The sequence below is a fragment of the Mus musculus genome, chromosome 1 (assembly GCF_000001635.26).
Source record: "Mus musculus strain C57BL/6J chromosome 1, GRCm38.p6 C57BL/6J".
NCBI classification, from domain to species: domain Eukaryota; kingdom Metazoa; phylum Chordata; class Mammalia; order Rodentia; family Muridae; genus Mus; species Mus musculus.
The window spans coordinates 155418992-155440337 of record NC_000067.6 but is presented as its reverse complement, the minus strand read 5'-3'; the positions used below and the strand labels follow the sequence as shown (position 1 = coordinate 155440337).

The window sequence follows — 21346 nt, the reverse complement described above, 5'->3', positions numbered from 1 at the left end:
GACACAGTCATCTGTGGTTCTGGCAGGGCTCGGGTCCAGTGACTTGACTCCACATGTTGACAATCCCTCTGCTTTCCCACACCCCTTCCCAGAGGACACCCCCAGTAAGCCACTTAGGTATGTGTTTGTGCAGGTAGTGGGTCAGCTGCTTTCCCTGGAAGTCATCCTCTTTTTCTTCCCATTTTCCTATTGAGGGTCACTCAAAGGTGACAGACAGGTTTATGCTCCTTGAAGGCTATGCTCCTTGTCGCTGTGGTTGGCCCAGAGAAACGCTGATTTGAACCTAGCAAGCCTGGCTGCTGCCTCTAGACTCCCTGGCACCACTCTGTTCGGAGAAGAACAAAAAAAAAAAAAAAGCAGGTAGCATTCAAGTCTAGAATTGTAATGAATTTAGAGTGTCCAGATGTATCCTTTTAAAAGGATCGAGCCAGTACCCAGGAAGCCCTTTGAGAATAATAAATTATTTGCTTTTTCCGAAGCAGGTAGGAATAGGAAGTCTTCAATTGTGCTCGTAGAGATTATGTTTTTATAGATAGCCAGACCCTTTTTTGAGTAGGGCATAGCTCTGTGTGCTGAACGGAGTGTACCACAATTGATCTTTGTCCTCACCTGGGTCCTTAATTCATGGCTCCCGTGATGCCTGGATTCCCCAGAGCACACCAATTACACTTTGCTGAAGTCTGCAATAACAACCCGGTGGTTAAATGAAAATCCAAAACCATCTTGGGCCGGGAAGGAGGCATTTTGAAATGCTAATATTTGCCTTTGTAAGATTACATACTGTTGATAATCCCTTTTACCACGCAACTCTCTTTGCTTGCTATTCCAAGGAATCAAATCCTCGCTATTACTCAAACCGGACTCCATGCCATTTATTGAACATAATATCAAATAAGTGCTTATAAAGTCCATATTCTGGTTCAGATACTGAGATATGTGTCTTAGATACACAGCAGTGCTTTGAGGTAATTAATAATTACCTGCCCTTTAATTTAATAAGAAAGTGCTTACCTACTTACTATATGTCAAGAAGTCTGGTTGCAACTGAGAATACAACAGACAAGGCTTTGGACTCATAGAACTCACAAAATCCATAGAAGATAGATTGCAAGTAATAATAAGGGAAGGAAAGGAAGATATAAAATGCAGAAAAAGAAGGTCTGACCTCAAAAGAAGAGATGTTTCCCTTGAGATGAGATCGTATGGGAAGCTGGCAGATGAAGAGAGTAGAGATGATGCTGTGTCCAGGGAAGAGTCTGAGGGACAGAGACAAAGGGACTGTACAGACAGCATTCTTGATTCAGAACCTGGCTTGCCATCTTATCACTCCTGAGGCAAGTCGCTTAACTCTTGTGTCCTTATTTCCTTGTTTGTTTTTGTTTTGTTTGAGACAATTTTGTATAGCCCAGGCTGGCCCTTCTGTATAATTGAAAATGAACTTGCTAGGTGGCAGCAGATGACCTTGAACTCCCCATCCTCTGGCCTCCACTTGGAATGCTAAGAATGCAGGTGTGCAGCACCTCACCCTGCTGTTTCCTTATCTCTAAAGCAGCAGTACTAAGCTAGCTGCTGTTCTGTAAAATGAGTTGCTATGTGCCCAGGACTTAATAAGCATCATAAAAAATGTTAGCTCTTTAAACAAGACAGTGAAAGTTTATTGAGTTACCCCATACCTAGAGTGTAGTGTACAGAGCAAGGGCTGAGTTTAAGAAAGCTGACAGAGTTCGGGTTACGAGAACCCAGTCTAGAGGGCAGTGTTGTAAACATGGGAAGGATTTTATTGATCTGGGCAGTAACAGGAAGTCATTGACGAGGTTTAAGTGGCCGTTGATACTATACGATTTCTATAGGCCTGGGGGACAAACCAGTGGGCAGTCTGCAGATGCCTAAAGCAGAGAACTAACTACGTTTGGCTGTGGACTGAAATGGTGAGTGAAGAAGAGGGAAAAATAAAGAAAGCAAGCATATCTCTTAGGTCCAAATAATGGAGAGGAACAATATAATCCTGGATACTTGTGGCTTGATAGATTGGGGCAACTCTTTTTTTCTTTTTTTTTTCCTTTTTTGTTCCTAGATTTGTGTTTCTCAGAGGTTTACACTCTCCAAGTCCGATTTTTGGGGTGAGTTAAGCAAGGTTGGTGGTACAAGCTATAGACAACGGACAAGAGGATTCACTGGGGAAACTGAGGCATCGATGAAACCCTGTGAGGCTGCTGGCTTTTGGGTGTTAGTGGAACTGTATTGCCTAGGGGTAAGGTTTGTTCAACAGCTCTCAGCAGCTCCTGGGTGTGGAGGAGACAGTGATAATGCTTTGTGACATTTATTAAAGGTTTTAAGACCCTCGTAGACATTATCTCATTTAATTGGATTCAGGCAGGTCTTTCATGTGTTTCTGTATGAGACCAGGCAGGTAAGGCATTAGATAATGAGGTAACCAACGAAAACTCCAGCTGCATCTTGGCCACTGTGTGTCCCGAAGGCTGGACCGTCTCCTTGTAATTAAACAGCTTTGAAACTGCAGTTAGGTTCCTCTATTAGATCAGAAACTAAGGTACCGGGGTACTTGCTCAGTTGTCATGACTTCATGCTTTGGTTTGATTTGGTTTTTGGTTTTTCAAGACAGGTTTCTCGGTGTAGCCCTGGCTGTCTTAGAACTCACTCTGGCCTCCAATTCACATAGATTCGCCTGCCTCTGTCTCCTAAGAGCTGGGGCTAAAGGTGTGCACCATTGTGCCTGGCTTGGCACACCTGCCTGCTAAAAAGGGTTTGCATCCTCAAAAGACCCTGGCTTTATTATAATATCATTTGGACTGTGATTTTAAGGCAACCCCGTTCCTACCTCCTTTGGGTTTTCCAAGGGGATTATGAGAAGAGTTACTCTAAATAAGAGATCTGGCCTGCCATAATTTAAGAAGGAAAGGGTCACCTGATCCATATGAATATACTACTTACCTCATAAATATTCAAAAAACTTCTTAACTACACAGGCAAGATATATTGGTCTATAACTTTAATCTCAGCATTCAAGAGGCAGAAGCAAGCAGATGGAAGTCTGTAGTTTGAGGCCTGCCCCGTCTACATAGCAAGTTCCAGGCCTGTGAGAGCAGCATAGTAAGACCCTGCCTCAAAAACAACAGTAGCGACAACAACAACAAATCTACAATTCAGTTCCTCCAGTGCCCTACATCTTCAGGGGAGCTCACTCCAATTTTTCTCTGGAATATATGCTTTTAAGAAAAACACTATGCTTAATATGCATATTGTGTGGGTATAGGCACACAAGTGCCAGAAGCCACAGATACTAGAGTCATCAGGGTTTCTCAGAGCTGGAGTTACAGACAGTTGTGAATCTACTTCCTAATGTGAGTCTGGGAGTCAAAGGTGGGCCCTCTGCAAGAGTGGGGCACGCTTTAACACTCGCTCTTAACTGAGAAGTCATCTCTCCAGCCCTGCATTCTTTACCTTGCTTTGTTCAATCAACAGTGTGCCGTGACTTAAGGGGCTTAAAATAGAAAGTTATTGTTTTTCAGTTTTGGAGACTAGACTTCTGAAAGCAAGGTGCAGCCGTGGTGTGGTGCTTCCTCTGAAGAGACAGAGGAGACACTTCTTAGCTTCTAGTGGCAGCTGATGATCTTTGGTGGTGTCCATTGGCTGGCAGCTGAGTTACTCCATCCTCTGCCTCTGAAGACGCAGCCATGCTGCCTGTGTTTCTGTCATCAAGCATTTCCTTGTTCTCTTTTTCTGTATGTTTTGTGTGTGTGTGTGTGTGTGTGTGTGTGTGTGTGTGTGTATGCTAGAGTTCAATGTCAGGTGTCTTGCTCAATCACTCTCCACCTTATTTTTTGAGACAATCTCTCCTTGAACCTGGAGCTTGCCAATTTTGTCTAGACTGCCTGGGTAGCAGCTCCATGGACCTTCCTGCCTGTTCCTCCCAGGGTTAGGATTACCTAGCTTTTTTTCCTGGGTGCTGGGGATTGAACAACTTGGGTCTTTAATGTTTACACAGCAAGTACTTGCCAGTCTCCATTCCTCTGTTCTTATAAGGACACCAAGATCATTAGATTAGGGTCCACCCTGAAGCCTCATCATAACTTAATTACATCCACATCAACCCTATTTCCAAAGTCACATTATGATGTTCTAGGGCTTAGGTACTATATATATATATATATTTTAGGGCATGCAGTGTGATACCAGTTCTTTCCAATTATCTCTGAGAGCATACACAGGAGGCCTCCTGCGTGGACATGAACTGGACTCTTTGTGTCCTTGTGCATTTCTCTCTCCAGCTTTGATTTGTCACAATGATGCCTTTCACAGTGGTAGCAAAGTCAATATGGTACAACAATATAGACCAACAAAGCGGCATCAGATGCATGATACTCTCCCAAAGTGTTGGCATGTCTTTGATGTCACTGCATCCTCTTGTGCTGTCATGAGCCACCTCTGATCTGGTTATCAGTGGTCCATTCTGTCAATTCTGAACTCTCAGATCTCCCACATCCTTACCTTGCCATCCCCACAGTTGTACATTTCCAACCCCTTTGTAGATGCAAAGCCGTGCTCTATCCCATGTTGAACTCTGTCCATACATCTTCAGGTCTCCTCCCTGAGCTCTGCAGGGCTAGAGACCAATCAGAATGAAGCTGCCATTTAAGACTTACTCATCCCCTCCTGCTGGCCTGCTGGTACTGCCCTTGAACAGGAGTCCTTGAAGCAAACCAGTGAGTCTTTCTTTCCACCTGGTCTGATGGTAGTTATTGGTATCAGCTGTCACAAATAAAACTTCTGCTAGTCCCAAACATGCCCAGAAGTCAACAGGAATTGAAGAAACGTCACATAAGAGTCTAACTCTAGCAGGGCGTGATGGCACATGCCTTTAATCTCAGCACTCGGGAGGCAGAGGCAGGCGGATTTCTGAGTTCGAGGCCAACCTGGTCTACAAAGTGAGTTCCAGGACAGTCAGGGCTATACAGAGAAACCCTGTCTCGAAAAACAAAAACAGTCTAACTCTTGGATCTTGGGGTCATTAAAATAAGTGTGAGCCCTATCTTTTCTGAATCTCTCTCTCTCTCTCTCTCTCTCTCTCTCTCTCTCTCTCTCTCTCTCTCTCTCTCTCTCTCAGGGTCTCATTATGTGGCTTTGGCTGTCCTAGAACTCTATGTAGACAAAGGTAGTAGCCTCAGAATCACAGGGACTCACCTGTCTATGCCTCCCGAGTACTGGGATTAAAGGTGTGTGCCACCACACCCAGCTGAGTTCTAGTCTTTCAAACAAAGGGCATCCTTTCTCCTTGCTGACTAACCCAGCAACCATGCTATGGATAAAGAAGGAAGAAGTTTTGTCTTGATCAGTCTTTTACAGGAGTCACACAAAGTGAGAGATTGGTTTTTTGACCCTATCAACTCAGAACAGAACACAAAGAGACAAACAGGTGTTCTCATTCCAAGACCACATGTTGTTTTAAACATTTTCTGTGGGAGACATGTTTTCAGCATCTCTCTGTTTCCAGCCAGTGACCTTAGGTCTAATCACCACATCTTACACATGCATATATTGTTCTGAATCAGGGGCATGAATGGCTCAGGAAGGAGAAGCAGGAAACGTGGGGTAGGATTGAAGCATTCAATGCTATACATTCATCTGAGCTTATGAGAGACACTTACATCACGAATCCAAAGCACCGTAAGACTGTTACATTGTTCCTTTTCAAAGGTCAGTTAATTCTAAACAGTATATTATTAACTTTGGGTGAGAGTTTGATTAGTAAAAGCAAGCTACAAGCAGCGTGTCTCTGAACAATCATTTCCACCAGGAGGCCTACAGTAAGTAGCAATTAGCTTCTCAAGCTATGACTATGGTTTCCTCTGATAGACTTTGGAACTAATTTCCCTAAAAATGTAACTGTAGCATAAGGTTTCTCCTTGATAACTGTTAGGTTGTGCTATTTCTTGTGCCTGCTGCTAAAGGGATGAAAAGAATTTCTCCCCTGTAGAAAGGCTATTCCTGAATGTATACCATACATTCGATTTTAACACATCTCTTGCCAAATCGGCTAAATCCACTGACTGAGATGCTTGGTACCAGTCCACATCTGTCACTATTGGATAACACAGCCACGCCCAGAAAGATTTAACAAGAGTATGTTTTGATTTATCCTTCTTGTGAGTATTCCTGTTATTAAAGTAATTATAAATGTTTGCACCTAGTCCTCACCATGACAACTTTCACTTTCACCACAATAAGAAAAGGCTTGATTATAATTATACCTGCATGTCTTTATTCCTATCTGTCTCTAAGATGAGAGATGCCTTTCCTCCCACACAGGATATCAATCTAAAGTTGGTTGTTATTCAGTCTATGTACAAAGACTTATCAAGTGTTCCTTGTATTCCTTGTAGTAGCAGAAAACACAAAGCTTTCGGGAACCTGTTTTTTTTTTTTGTTTTTTTTTTAATCTTTGGATCTAGATTACCTAAGTCCTCCATTCAAGAAACACTGAGACTAAGTTTGGTGGTACAAGCCTTTATTTTTGTGAGTTCAAGGTCAGCAAGGTTTGCATAGTAAGTTCCAGGACAGCTAGGGCTACATAGAAAAATCCTGTCTTGAAAAGCCAAGAAAGAAAGAAGGAGACATAAAGATAAAAATATATAAGAATTGATAGATAGACACATTGGTAGATAGATAGATTGATAGATAGATAACCAAGCATCAATTATATGTTAGCACTGTGCCATACACTAAGGGACAGAACAGAAACAAAAAACCTGTATCTTCACTGTCAAGTCCTACTATGTGGAAGGGATGGTATGACACAGTTTCCACCTCTGGAGCAGAGCTGGCAGGGCATGGGCCTCCATGAGTGCTGACTGGTTGCTCTGGGCATAGGCTTGTTTGTATATTAATGTACATAATTTACCTCCTTTGGGAGGTGTGCTCCCTACCATTATCAGGGAAAGTCCCATTTGTCAAGGTTAATAACTCCATGATAGTCAGAGATAGCATGAGTCTGGGAGGCAAGGGTATGTCTAATGTCCTTAGCAAAAAAGTAAAGGCTTCAGGACAGACCTTAAGGCTGTGGAAAAGAACTCTGAAGACACTAGTTCAAGAATATATAATTTCTCAACTATGCAAAATATAGCTGGTCAGAAAATATTAAGGAAGGAGATAAAGAGATTTTTGGGAGTGGTGACCTCAGGTCAACCTTCTACCTAGCTAAGTTCGTTCTCTGTGTTTTACAAAGGCAGGCAGATTCCTAAACTCAAGGTCAGCCTAGGACAGAGCTAGTTTAGGCCCAAGCTTTGTAGGAATGACAGTCTGAGAAGGAGATTCCACCCAGCTAGCTTATTGTCTGTGGTTACAAAGGTGGACAGATCTCTGAATTCATTTGCTGTGTTAAAAAATATACTTGTTGTCTTCTTCTAAGAATCAAGGAACTAAGAACATAACATACTGATAATCAAAAGAGAACCTGGAATAACTGACTAAATTGATATGTAAATAAAAGTCTGGGCTTTGGTCTGCAAGACAGAGCTACCCAGAGAGATCTACTTAAGAGAGAACATAGCTCTTTTAGATTTTTTTTTCTAGCACAAGAGAGCTCTCTCTAGCAGAGAGTTGCCTGGAAATCTCAGGAGAGCTGTCTCACGAAGAACACAAGGCTGTCTGCTTGTACCCCACCTCATTGATTTCACCACTTCCAAACACTGCTTCCTCAGGTCCTCAACCAAACTGAGGCTGGACCTTGGCACTTCCCTGAACCCACAATCTGGTGGGGAACCCAGACCATAACAATCATGCAAGCAGACCTAGAGTGACAAACTTTAGTGAAAACTGTGGAAGAAATAAATAGGTTACTGTGTATCTCTGGGAGAACCTAAATTAGATTGGGCATGGGTAGTCTTTAACATTTAATCTGAAGTTTGAAGGCTGTCTGGAGAGAAGAGGAGAAAAACTGCAGCTTTCCCCCCCCTTTCTAAGACAGGGACTCACATGACCCAGGCTGGCCTTGCTTTGGCAAGTTGAAGGTGATTTTTAACTTCCGATTATCTTGTCTCTACTCCCATTTGCAGGCAATAGAGGTGTTCACCAAGTCCAGTTTATACAGTGCTAGGGATTGAACCCAGTGCTTCCTGCATGCTAGGCAAGCACTCTATCAACTGAGCTGTATACCCAGTCACAGGAAGAGCATGCTACTCAGAAGAACAGCACATGGAAAGGTCTTAAGGAAGTAGCTTGATGGTTTGGAGGAGACAAAAGCAAAAGCACGGAATCTTTGGCGCCATGAATTGAGGAAAAGGTGAGAAAAGAAAAGAGTGAGACCCTGAGTGTCAACGGCAAGGGATGGGGAGTCTACCACGCCTGCCTGGGAAGCATCGGAGAATTGTAAACAGAAGAAAGATACAATAAAGTTTATGTTTTAAAAGATCATTCTGAGTGCTGAGTAGGCAAGGAGTCAGGATGAAGGAGGATCAACCAAGAGACCAGGTTGAGATGAGAGAGGATGGCAGCTATCATAGTCACTGTTCTATTGCTATGAAGAGACACCATGACCAAGGCAACTCTTACAAAGGAAAGCAGTCAATTAGGGGCTTGCTTAGAAGCTCACTCTCCAGTGACCTCCTCCAACAAAGCTACACCTCCTCCAACAAGGCCACACCTCCTAATCCTTCCCAAACAGTTTCACTAAGAAGGGCCCAAACATTCAAACAGATGAGTCTATGGGAGCTGTTCTCATTCAAAACACTGCAGTGGCTGAAACTGTAGACTCAGGGACAGATGCAGGAGATATTTTAGAAGAAGAGTAAGCAAGCTTCTTTCCAGAGAAGTTTGAAAAGAAAGTATTAACAATGTAGATGACTGAATTATTCCAGCCTGAATCCAAACAACCTTGAAATTAGCACTGGCGTCACCACAGAGGATCTATTTTAATGCTTCTCAAGAATATACCACTGAGCAAGGCCAAGTGCCTGATTTATCTCCAGATGGGGCATTTGGTTTTCCTCTTTAAGGATGAGCTGTATGGCCTATCAGGATTTCAGTGAATAAACAAATGCTTTTGCTTGTTTGTTTGTTTGTTTTTAAAGACTGTTATCACAGTTCACCTTGAAGAGACAGCAGAAGGAGATAACAGTTTTTGCTAATAAGGTAGGCATTTCCCTTCTTGATGCCTCCTCCCTTCTTCCATGACTCTCATTCCTCGAGCCTACAGAAGTTGTCTTCAACATGCCCATGCCCAGTAAAATTTCAGATCTTTACCTTTCACTCTTCCAGTCATTTGGACACACAACCCTTTACATAGGCACACCCTTCTCCCTATCTGCCCAGAGCTAGGGAAAAAACCAAAACCAAAACCAAAACCAACCAAACAAAACCTATGTGTCATAAGGAATTGTGAAGTGTTTGCTGAAGATGCTGGTCTTCCCTGCCTGGCTAGTCTGTCATGGTAAAAGGGCCTCCTTCTCCCTGTTCAGGTCAGAGGCTTGGGGTAGCTTGTGGAGGTGTCTCTGAAGAGAGCAGCTCTTCCCTAGAGACTTGTATCTTGGTGTTGAGGTCACTAAAGATTTAAGAAAGAGGGCTCAGCTTCTGCTCCAAATATCACACTTTTTCTAATGACAGAACTGTGTTTATCTAAAAAGACAAAACCAGTATGTTCAAATGTTGATATTATTTTTTTTCTGGATGATGTGATAGGAGCTTACTGTGCAGTGTGTGTGTGTTGCTCTATACTTTTTAGACATTCTAAATTTTCTACAACTAGGATATACTAAAATTAACATGATCATTAAGAAAAGCCTGAAAATTAAAGCTAAGATTTTGTGAGATCAGGATTTTTAATTAATTAAGTTGTTAATTAATTCATTCATTTGTTAAGGATCCAACCCAGGCCTTGCTCAGCTACTGAGACCTTAACTTTCTTTTTTGATATTTACTCACTTATTTAGTGTGTATACATGTGTGTGTACTTGTACACATGCTGGAGCAGGGTTCTCATGGTGAGATAGAGGGCAGTTTGTGGGAGTAGCTCTCTGCTTCTACTTTATGTCACCCAGGGATAGAACTCAGGTCATCAGGCTTGGTGGCAAACACCTTTACCCACTGAGCACGCCGTCAGCTCGAGACCTATTTTAGATTTTGATACTGGGTGCATATTTTTGATTAAATGTGCTGGCAACTAAATATGACAAGTCATGAATTTAATAAATTTGGTCCAAGACCTTTTTTTTTTTTTTTTTTACAAGCAATTACAAGGCCAATGATACAGGCAATTTAGCTAGGCTCCTCCCAGGGACCTAGTAAAGACTTACATCATCACTTGCTGCCATCAGGTGTTGGTAGCATATAAAACGACTGCTCACCACCCAGTTCTCTTCTGTTCCCATGTGTTCCTGGCCAGTTTCCCCACCCCCACCCCCACCCCCTGTCCTTCTCAATCCTCCCTTCTCTGCCCTCACGGCTCTGCTCCTGTCTGTCTGCCTCTACCACTTCTCCAGGCCTCGCTCCTGTCCCTTTTCCCAAGTAACTCCCCTTCATACCAGGTCTGCTACATGCTGTAATTTCTCAGGGGGACACCTTGGCATGGTCCCACCGGGTAAATGCTTCAGACCTCTCACTTTCTGGAGGTTCTCTCTTTCCCACTGCATGCTCGCTCGTAGGTCTCTCACACTTAAATTCCCTCTATCGTATGAGCTGGGGGGGGGGGTGTTGATCTGGATTCTAATCACATATCTTTTGTGAAAAGAACACATCTTCATAGATTCGGAACTTGTCATTCAGATCACTCCTGAAGGGGCGCAAAGGAAAGAACGAAACCTCCTGTATTAAAGAGCCTACTTGTATTGCTCTGTGGCATTTGCTATGTTAAGTGCTGTTAAGAGTGACTGAGATAGGCATGGTATCTGTCCCTAAGGATCGCAGTGCAATTTGGGAAAGGTTATTTCTCTAACTTTAAAGCATTAGCAGAAAATAGTGATTCTTTGATCCAGACATCTGTGAGTGTAATGAAAGACAAAGCCATGTCAAAGCCAGCTACATGATGGCCTGCAGCAATTTTTATTGCCTGAACAGAAAGCAAAAGGCTCTTGTAAGTAACCCAAAACAAATAACCTAAGCCACTGTTTGCTAATCATTTTGATCCCAAACCAAAATAACCTACCTTTCATTCATTTGGGGCTGTTTTATTTGTATTGCCTTTTTTTTTTTTTTTTTTTTTTTGGTCAGGGTTTATGTGCAGATAACAGAAAACTACCCTAGCAATTTAAAGCAGGTGGGGCTAACTTCAGGGAATTGGATGTTTACAATATCCTTGGGAGGGTTGGAGGAGTGGGTTGCTGGCTATAAGGAACTCCGGGGGACTTGAAATTTGGTCCCAATACCTTTAACCTAAGGCTCTACATAAAGTTCACCACTTCCAACAAAATAATAAGAAAAATTACCAGGCTAGGGATATTAGCTCGGTGGTAGAGTGCTTGCTTACCATGTGAAAGGCTCTAAGTTTGATCCTGGTAAAACATACACACACACACACACACACACACACACACACACACACACACACACACACACACACACACCACTGAAAGCTAGGGAAGATGAATAAAAGAAATTTAGTATGTTCTAGATAACATAACAAGGAAGAACACTGCAGTAGCTCTGACAGAGGAACTCACTTCTGTTTAAGTCCAGGCTTGGCATCTCCAGCTTTCTTCCACTTCTCTCTGGGCTCCTCAGTCAGCACTTGGGCTGGTTATACTTCCTCACCTGCTATCTGAAACCTATATCCCAAGAAGTTTGAGTTCTTGTTGCTCCTGCTGCTAGGTGCTGAAACACACTCAACTTTTACTGTTGGAAGCATTATAAGGGGTGCTCTGCTGAGTCCCCTTGTTTTTAGGATGCACTCCAACCTACCCACCCCAGCCCCTTCACCATCTATTTCAACCTGAAAGTCAGAATCAACCACTTCAACAGCAAATGAACACTCTTCTACTTGTTGACTTAGCATCAGGAAGGACCATATTGGGCCTGCAGTCCCAGCATTGTGGAGTATAAAGCAGGAACAGTTGTTGCCTTGGGTTAGAGGCCAGCCAGGGCTACAGTGAGTTTGAAGCTAGCCTGGGCTATGGTGTGGATCTTATATATCTATGTCTGTCTGTCTATCTCTCTATTTATCTATTGAGAGCGCAGTTGGTAAAGGGTTTCCCTTGTAAACATAACGATATGAGTTTGCTAAGTTTGGTAAGAGCATCATCTCTGGTAGCACAGCTCCCAACTATCACGGAGAAACCAACGGGCTATTCCATCACTCTGTACCTGTGCTTGTAGGAGCCAAGGTACATGGTGAGACCAGCGAAGTCATTGTCTCTTTCCTTTACCTTCTTGGCAGAAGCAGTGCTGAACAGTGATTACTGTTGTTCACAGACTCATTACTGGCAGAAACTGAACTAGTCAAAAGCTCACATCCCGTACAAGTATCTGTTCCAGTGAGAAGAAGCAGCTGCCCATCTCCCCTGCCCCCAGGACGAGAAGAGAGTGATGTGATTAACCTACTCCCGTGTTACTGACTGGCCTAACCCCACTCCAATATAACAGTGTGTTAAGGGCTCAGCACTGGTCCTTGTTGGCTGCCAGATCTCCCCTGATGAAGGGACTCCTCCATCCTTGCTACAATGGACACTTTATTCATGAGCCCCTTGGACAAACCCCAGAGTGGCTGGTGAAAGGGGCTGACTGACATCCATTGAAAATCACTCTGTATGGGGCTATTAACTCTTCAGCAGCAGCCATGGGCACAGTCCTTAATTCCTATCTCCTCCCCATCCCCCATTCAATGTTCTTGGCTTCAAAATTGGACTCTGGTTACCTTAAACAGAAATAGATTTTATTGCATGGTTTTGGGTAGCTCACAGTATCAATGTGGAAGCAGGTAAACAAATCTAAGGAAAAGGCAGAAGCCAAGAAAAGCTCACAGCCAAGCCGAGAGCAGAGGATGCAGCAGCGTGGTACCCTATCTTTAGCAGTCCGCTTTGAACACTTGCATTTCTTGCTGCTGGACTCCTAAGTCACCTCCACCCTCCGAGGATATGCTCTAGCTATTGCCATGTTTTTGGCTACTTCCCCATGAGGCAGGATCTCTGGAAGGAGCACATGATTGGCCAAATCTATGTTCCTTGTCAAGAGTTGGGGTGTGCTTATTTTAAGCCTAGAGAGGGTATTGGTCTTGCCTGGTATCAGACTCACGGTCTAGGTAGTCAGCACCAGTAAAGATAACCAAAACCCAGTGACTGTCCCTCATGTGCTCTAAGCCTCAGTTTTCCCATCTGCACAATGGAGACCATAATACTTCTTTTAAGACCCTTGCCCTTTGTTGCAGTTCTTTATCCTAATAGGAGTTTTATCATCCATTGCTATGATTAAAGAACAACTATAAAAACCAATAAATTGCAGTTGTTATCATCTTATTACCTATTTGTCTTGAAGAAAGTTTTGCAATTTCTAATCTCAGATCCATCTACCCTCTCCCTCAATGATTGCACCGGAATGCCTGAGCAATTTTGTCACAGTTAACTACATTTGCCCTGGTTATCATCATCATCATCATCATCATCATCATCATCATCATGATGTCCACCTCCAAGCAAGACTGAACTAAAGTCAGGTCCCTCCTCTGCTTAAGCCAGTCCCCGCTCCTCTGGCTGGGCTAGTCTGCCTTCCTTGAGCCACAGCTTGAGCTTCTGTCTCTGGATTCTCTCTCTCTCTCTCTCTCTCTCTCCTTCCCTCCCTCCCTCCCTCTCTCCCTCCCTCCCTCCCTCCCTTCTTCCTCCCTCCCTCCCTTTCTCTTCCCCCTTTCTCTTCCCCTCTCTTCCCTTCCCCCTCCCCCCTCCCTTTTCTCTCTCTCTCCATCCACTGGTTTCTGCTCTGTGGCTTGCACAATCAAATGCTGCAGGGGCCCATTTCCACACTCATTGGATGTCACTGACTCTGAAGTTACTAAAACAGAACGCCTTGCTTTTGTAGATTTAATTTAAAAAACAATACAAAAAACGTGCAAAAAAATAAGAGTTACTTGAAATCTCTAACCCAAAGAAAGCCTTGCTCCTGTCTGTCTAGCCAAGCACAAAGATATTTATGGTTGGTTTTATGTTGAGAAAATTTATGTTTGCTCTCTTTCCTGAATAATCACTCCCCCAGCTCTACTCTGAATCATCCGTGTGTGTGTGTGTGTGTGTGTGTGTGTGTGTGTGTTCTGTCATGCTGTTATTTCTCCTGTCTGAGAGAGTCTCTATTATTACACTCTAACCTGATGATCACCTTATTACTCTGCTCCTTTTTAAGGAACTCGTTTTTGAAGCAATGATGAGTTCCCACCGTACTGACTTCCTCTCTCTCCTGCAGTCAGTCAGCCTGGGTCCCCAAGGACCGCCCTTAGAGTCGTCTCTTGTCTATCTGTATTCATTCCCCTGAGTCCACTGGAGACTCAGCCTCAAATACCATTTTTATACAGTTAATTCAGGAGTGTGTATGGGTTCATACTCTGCTGACCTCCAGACTCCAAGTTGCCTGTTGGACATGCCCACCTGGATGTCTGGCAAACATTCTCAGTATCGTATGGAATCCATGCGCTCTACCTCTACCTCACACTCCCCATTTCTGTGGCGTTTCCCAGCCCATCCTTCTAGTTCCCCATGCAAAAGACCTTGGAATCTTCCTCGATACCTCACTTTTTAAAAATTGTTTAATTTTTAAAAATTAATTTACTTTACATCCCAACCGCTTTTTCCCCGTCCTTCCCATAGGCCCCTCCTTCCTTTCTCTGGAGGAAAAGATGCCCCCCTTAGGCATCGATATCTCTCTAACCCACACCAACAAGTCTTATCTGCTCTGTCTCCAAAATATATTTCAGTTTTTCACCACTTCTCAACGCCTTCACTGTTTGCCTCCTGATCTCTCTTGGAGAGAGTGTTTATAATCTCTTCAATAGTGTATTCATAATCTCTCCATGTTGTTGGCTGACTTGTAACCCCTCAAAGGGATATACTGAAATCCTACCTGAGAATATGATTGTATTTGGACTTAGGGCCTTTGCTAGTATAATCAAGTTAAGGTGAGTTTATAGGTCAAGGTAAGGTGAGCTTAGAGTGGGTTTGAATGGGTTCTAATGCAGTAAGACTGAGGTGTTTGTAAGAAGAGAAAGCAGAAGGGAGAATGTCCTGTGAGGCAAAAACCCAGGCAGGCAGAGTATCATGTGACGAAGGAGGCAGAGAGGGACTGGCAAGCCAAGAACACCAAACATGTCTAGTGTCAGAAGCTCAGGGAGGTACAGCACAGATTTCCCACCGTTGACATTGAGGGGACACAGTCTTAGTGAAACCTTGGGATTTTGACTGCTAGCCCCCAGAATTGTATGATAAAATTCTGTTACACACTCACCCCCACTGTCTCCTTTTTTTTCTTTGTTTTTCAAACGATGGAAACAGATATGCCTTATCTGGTTGATGACAGAAAAGAAAAGATAGACGTTTCTCCAGAAAGCTCAACACAGAAGCACCATATGACTCAAGAACTCTGCTGGAGGCAAACAGAAGTTTACAGGGGGTTTGTGTGGACATCAACATTCACAGCAGCAGGCTGCAACCGTAGTCGAAGCATAGAACCAGCTGGAAGGAGCAGCAGCAGGTGGCTAGGTCAACTGTGCATGCAATGGGATATGGGCTGCCTTTAAAAAGAAGAAAATGCTGAAGTATACTACAAGATGGGTAAACTATGGAAAGAACATGCTAAGTGAAAATAAAAACAAAAACCCAGCAACAATTGAAAAAAAAAAAAAAAGCCAAAACAAAACCCCAGACAGCTGGGAACTAGAAAAAGAATATTTTATGAAGTCAGAATGTACAACAGAAATTTCCCGGGGCTGGGGGAAGAAAGAATGAATGAGGAGCTGTTGTTTGATAGTTTGAGCCTGGGAAAAAGCTATGGCACTTGATTGGTGGTGATGGCTGTGCAGTGCTGTAAACTTTGATAATGCCATCAATTTGTCCTTGTGAACAAAACAGGGAACTTTGTTATGTACCACTGGTTTTAAGTGCATAGAAGCCTTAAAAGAGAGGATATTAGGACATGTAAAGTTCCTCCCTCCCCAAAAGGTAAACAAGTCAAAGGCCTGAGGCTCTCAATTCATTCCTCTTTAGCATAAGCAATGCAGCTCCCTCCTCCCTGTCTGCACTGCCATTTTCCGAGGACTCTCTGGTATCCTTGCTGTTCTCCCACACTGCATATTCTAGTCTCAGGACCTTGCCCTTTGCAGAATCCTCAGCTTTGAAGGCCATTCTCACCTCCCACGGCCATCTCCAGCCTCTATTCACATGGTTCTCACTCTGCTTTCACTCAAGTCTCTTACTCAAACCAACCTTCAGGAAGGCCTTGCCTTACCACTCTATATAAAGTTATACAATATTCTTTCTCTCCTCCCCACCTCTGCCCCCGTCTTCTTTTTCCTCCATACATGTGAATTCCCAGGTAATCAGCTATACACTGCCCCGTTCTGTTGGAGAACTCACGTTTCATCAAGCTCCTGCCGTATAGAGAGCCTGGTGGCTAACACTTGTTTAAGGAGGATTTGTTGAATGGATGTTGAACAAAAGCAAATGTCATAAATGTCTTGAGTGTGTGTGTGTGCTGTGCTGCAGATGGAAACTAGGGGGCCTGTCTTAGTTAGGGTTTCCATTGCTATGAAGAGTCACCAAGGCAACTGATATTAAGGAAAACCTTTAATTGGGGCTGGCTTACAGTTTCAGAGGTTCAGTCCATTATCATCACAGTGGGAAGCATGACAATATCCAAGCAGGCATGGTGCTAGAGGAGCTGAGAGTTCTACATCTTGCCTGGAAGGCAACCAGGAGAGACTGGCTTCCACAGGCAGCTAGGAGGAGCGTTTTTTCTCCTCTATACTGGGCAGAGCTTGAGCATAGGACCTCAAAACCCATCTCCATGGTGACACACATCATTCTACAAGGTCTTACCTACTCCAACACTGCCACACCTCCTAATGGTGCCACTCTCTGGGCAAAGCAGATTCAAACTACCACAGGGCCTACATATGCTAAGCAGGCTTTCTGTTACAGAGCTGTGCCCCATTCAGGAATGCTCTTTTGTAAGTTGCAAAATACCTTACAGCAACAAGAAAACACTCAAATGTCTGGGAAGATGGCTCAGGCTGTAAAGTGACTGCTGCTACGGAAGTATGAGGACATGAGTTTGAACGTCCAGCACCCATTTAAAAGCTCGGCCTTATAACCCCAGTGCTGGTAACATACAAACATACAGGCATATATACCACACAGACAGTGAGGTATATCTAATTTCAATTGTGTTAAAATAAAAGTATTTCCAGAAATCACCATTGACTGATTACCTTGAAACTGTATTTGAAATTTCTAGTGTTTTTTAAAAATTATTTTTTGAGATTATTTTTACTTTATGTGTATGGGTGTTTGGCCTACATGTATGTCTTTGAAACACATGCATGCAGTGCTCAAAGACAGTGTTGGATCCCCTGGAGTTAGTTTTAGATGGTTGTGAGCAAGGAATTGTACCCAGGTTTCCTAGAAGACCAATCAGTGCTCTCAAACCACTGAGCATCTCTCCTGCCCCAATGTGCTTTTACTTGTTATTTTCTTTAAAGATTTTATTTATTTTATGCATATGAGTACACTGTAGCTGTCTTCAGACACACCAGAAGAGGGCATCAGATCCCATTACAGATGGTTGTGAGCCACCATGTGGTTGCTGGGATTTGAACTCGGGACCTCTGGAAGAGCAGTCAGCACTCTTAACCTCTGGACCAGCTCCCCAGTGTACTTTTACTTTAGAAGGAGACGTAGGGAAGGAAGTTAATGCCCAGGCTCCATCCGTATGAATGTTTGAACTGGGCAAACTTTTAAGATGTGCAGTCTTTCAGGGAAATATTCAAATAACAAGCAACACTGTGTTTCTCATGTCATTTTTAAAGGAGTTGCAGATCATTTAAAGCTCAAGGATCAAGATTCTGCTGAGTCTGTAAATCAGTCACATTTTACAGCTGCACTAGGTCCGGCATGAGTGTGAATCTGGCCTGAACTTTGGACACGATCTTTACTCCTGTGATACCGTAGCTTGCTCAGCCGCAGCGGGAGGTGTACCTTAAGGTTTGCTTTCTCAGCCGGTCAGTTTCTCTGCTTTTGGCTTGATCGCCAGTCTTATTCTATTTTATTTTTTCAAGCAACAGTTGGGCTTTATATTTATCACACATAATTCTAAGGTTTAAAACAGTTACTTTGTGGGAAGTATAATTGTTCCCAAACTTAGAATTATGTGTGATAAATATAAAGGGTTCAGAGCCAGTACTTATGAATTTCTAAATAAATTGCTGGGTGTACAATTAAATCCTCATTCCTGGCCTCTCGACAACAGGTACACAGAATAAATACAAGATAGGACGGATGAAGGCTCTGCGTTACTTAGCTTCCATCTAGCCTTCACAATATCCTTTCCTTGAGGTTATTAATGACATTCGACTTGCTAAACCCAGAAGCTTAGAAGTCATACAGTTCAACGTCTCTGTGACATTTGGCTTATTGATCGGTGCCTCCTTTATGAAACCATCTTTTACAGCTGTCTTGACATCACTCACTGACCATTACTGTCTTGCTGCCCACTCTGGCCACATCTCAGCCTCCTTCCTCAATCCTTCTTCATCAGCATTACACAGGGATGGATGTTCCTTTGGCCTCTTTTCCCTTGCGATCTATATGCTTTATCTCTGGGCAGGCTTGGTGGACTTAATTATCATTTAAGTGTGAACCACTTTCCAGTCTTCAGGCTCAACCCCTTAGAAGTGCTAGATTCAGATACTCAATTGGAGACTTCCAAATACCTAAGTCAGTGGTACTCCCAAACCCATTCTCTGCTTGCATTCCTCGTCTTGGTGTATGGCAACGCCATCTTCCCCTGTCATTAGGGGAATGTGATGCTGCTGGAGCTGGGTAGCAGGGGCTCAAATGCAGGCCTACCACTCTCTAGATGGGTGACCTGCTGTAAGATGTTTAACCTCTCTGCCTTCACCGGGCTCCAAAGTGAGGATAGCAACCACCTCCTACAGGTTCTCATGAGGATTAAATTTGCATCTGCAAGTGCTTAGACAAGTGCCAGTGCCTAGGAAGTGCGTGCCAATGCACTGGCGCTCCACCAGGGCCCGTCTTCACGCAAAGTGCTGCTAATGCAGATTCTCATCTAATCCTCAAAATAGTTTGAGGATCATTCTAATTGTCTAATTGGCTTTGGAGAATTGTGGAAACTGGGGCTTTGAAGGCTAAGGTACCTTGCTCAAGGCCTTATGGCTTGTAAACACGGGAGTTAGGAGTTTATTTCAGGTCTACTCTTAGAACCAGTGCTGGGAACATTTATATGCACCGCTTGCCCAGGCCCAAGTTAGGCACTAAAAATTCTTCATCTGGGCATGGTGGCGCACGCCTTTAATCCCAGCCCTTGGAAGGCAGAGGCAGGCAAATTTCTGAGTACAAGGCCAGCCTGGTCTACAGAGTGAGTTCCAGGACAACCAGGGCTACACAGAGAAACCCTGTCTCAAAAAACAAACAAACAAACAAACAACCCCCCCCCCAAAAAAAACAAAAACAAAAACAAAATCTTCAGAGACTCCATGTTGGTATTGTGATCATTTTTTCAATCCTTCAGGTTGTTTAGCCTGTCTTACTTTCCCAGTTCCATCTCTCTTCCCTTCCTGTCTCCCTTCTCTTTCTTCTTTCCTTCCCTACTTTCCTTTTTCAATGATTACTGAATGTCCAAGTGCCAGGCACTGTGCTCAATTCTAGAAGACAAGCAAAGTGAACAATTTGTCCTCTAAGAGCTCACTCAGAGTCTGATCGGCTCTTAAAGGCAAGGCAGTGAACAGAGAATGATCCGATCAGGGATTGGAGGGGACCTCACAGACAGTTTCAACCTTTTGGAGGCTATTTGGGTCAGAGAATGTTGTGACACTCTTAGCAGCCCTGGCATCTTGCTATGTGCCCTTGAGGTCTCAGAGGTGTGCTCTTTCCGCCTGTCAGATCATTGCCTGAGACTGGACTTCAGAAGCATCTCTGCGACATGCCATCTTTTACTTTCTCCTCAGCCAGAGATGCTTGTTTCCTTACAGCGGAGATCACATCGTAGGCCATCAGTCTGTTCGTGACTTTGACTAGACTGTGATTTCCTTCAAAGACAAGACAGTTTTATGTCATTTTGAACTGTCCTTCATTCCTGAAAGTCATGACTGGAATATTATAATGTTCACCCAGCAGAGTTAGGGTAAGTAAAGATTATATTCACAGGGGAAGTCTTTTTTTTTTTTTTTTTTTTTTTTTAATTGGTTTTTCGAGACAGGGTTTCTCTGTATAGCCCTGGCTGTCCTGGAACTCACTTTGTAGACCAGGCTGGCTTAAAACTCAGAAATCCGCCTGCCTCTGCCTCCCTAGTACTGGGATTAAAGGCGTGTGCCACCACACCTGGCTTCACAGGGGAAGTCTTAAGCAAGGGGCCTGTTTAGTTTAGAGCAAAACTATTAAGATAATTCTTAAATCACTTGGCTTTATTCTCTACTGAGAGTAGGTGTTCAGCAAATGCCATTGAAGTGTTTGTTGAAATATTTGTAATAATGTTAAGAATAAAGAAATTTCTGCTGGACACGATGGTGTGTGTTCTTAATTCTAGCACACAGGAGGCAGAGGTATGGGAGGATGTCTGTTGAGCTAGAGGCCAGCCTGGTCTACAATAGAGAATTCTAGGCCAGCCAGGACTACATAATAAGACCCTGTCCCATTTTTTTTTCCTTATCCACACGTGTGGATAAATAAAGATTTTGTGTCTGGCTAGGCAGCTGGGCTTTGAGTCAGGCTGGAGAAAAACTAGGAATTATTGGTTTTAGAACTAGTACTAAGGATTTCATCTTTCCTTCAATCGGACCACAGTTCCTGAATCTTACATACAATTAAGGCATGGGAGGGCTGTGCTGTGGCAACAGTGTTCCCAATGTCTAATGTTCCCTTTCGCCTGTGTTTCTCTCCTGGCACTGTACTGTTTTAGAAGAGGGGACATTTTTTTGATGGGCAGAGGATTACCAGTGTGAAGGAGACCTTCACCTTCTTTTCTTCTCTTTGGCTTTGCTTATCCTTTCTATCTTTTTAAAAGAGATGCACACTTCTTATTTTTTAAAAAGATTTATTTATTTATCTTATGTATATGAGTACACTGTAGCTGTACAGATGGTTGTGAGCCATTGTGTGGTTGCTGGGAATTGAACTCAGGACCTCTGCTAGCT

At 43.4% G+C, this 21346-nt stretch overlaps 1 long non-coding RNA gene across 1 annotated transcript; it reads left to right on the top strand.

The window, feature by feature from the left end:
* Positions 1-1829: 1829 nt before the first annotated feature.
* On the top strand, positions 1830-13323 carry Gm31713. The gene is made up of 4 exons (XR_387503.3): positions 1830-1928; positions 8073-8299; positions 9087-9147; positions 12383-13323. It is a non-coding gene; the product is annotated as a predicted gene, 31713 (long non-coding RNA).
* The last annotated feature ends 8023 nt before the right edge of the window (positions 13324-21346 follow it).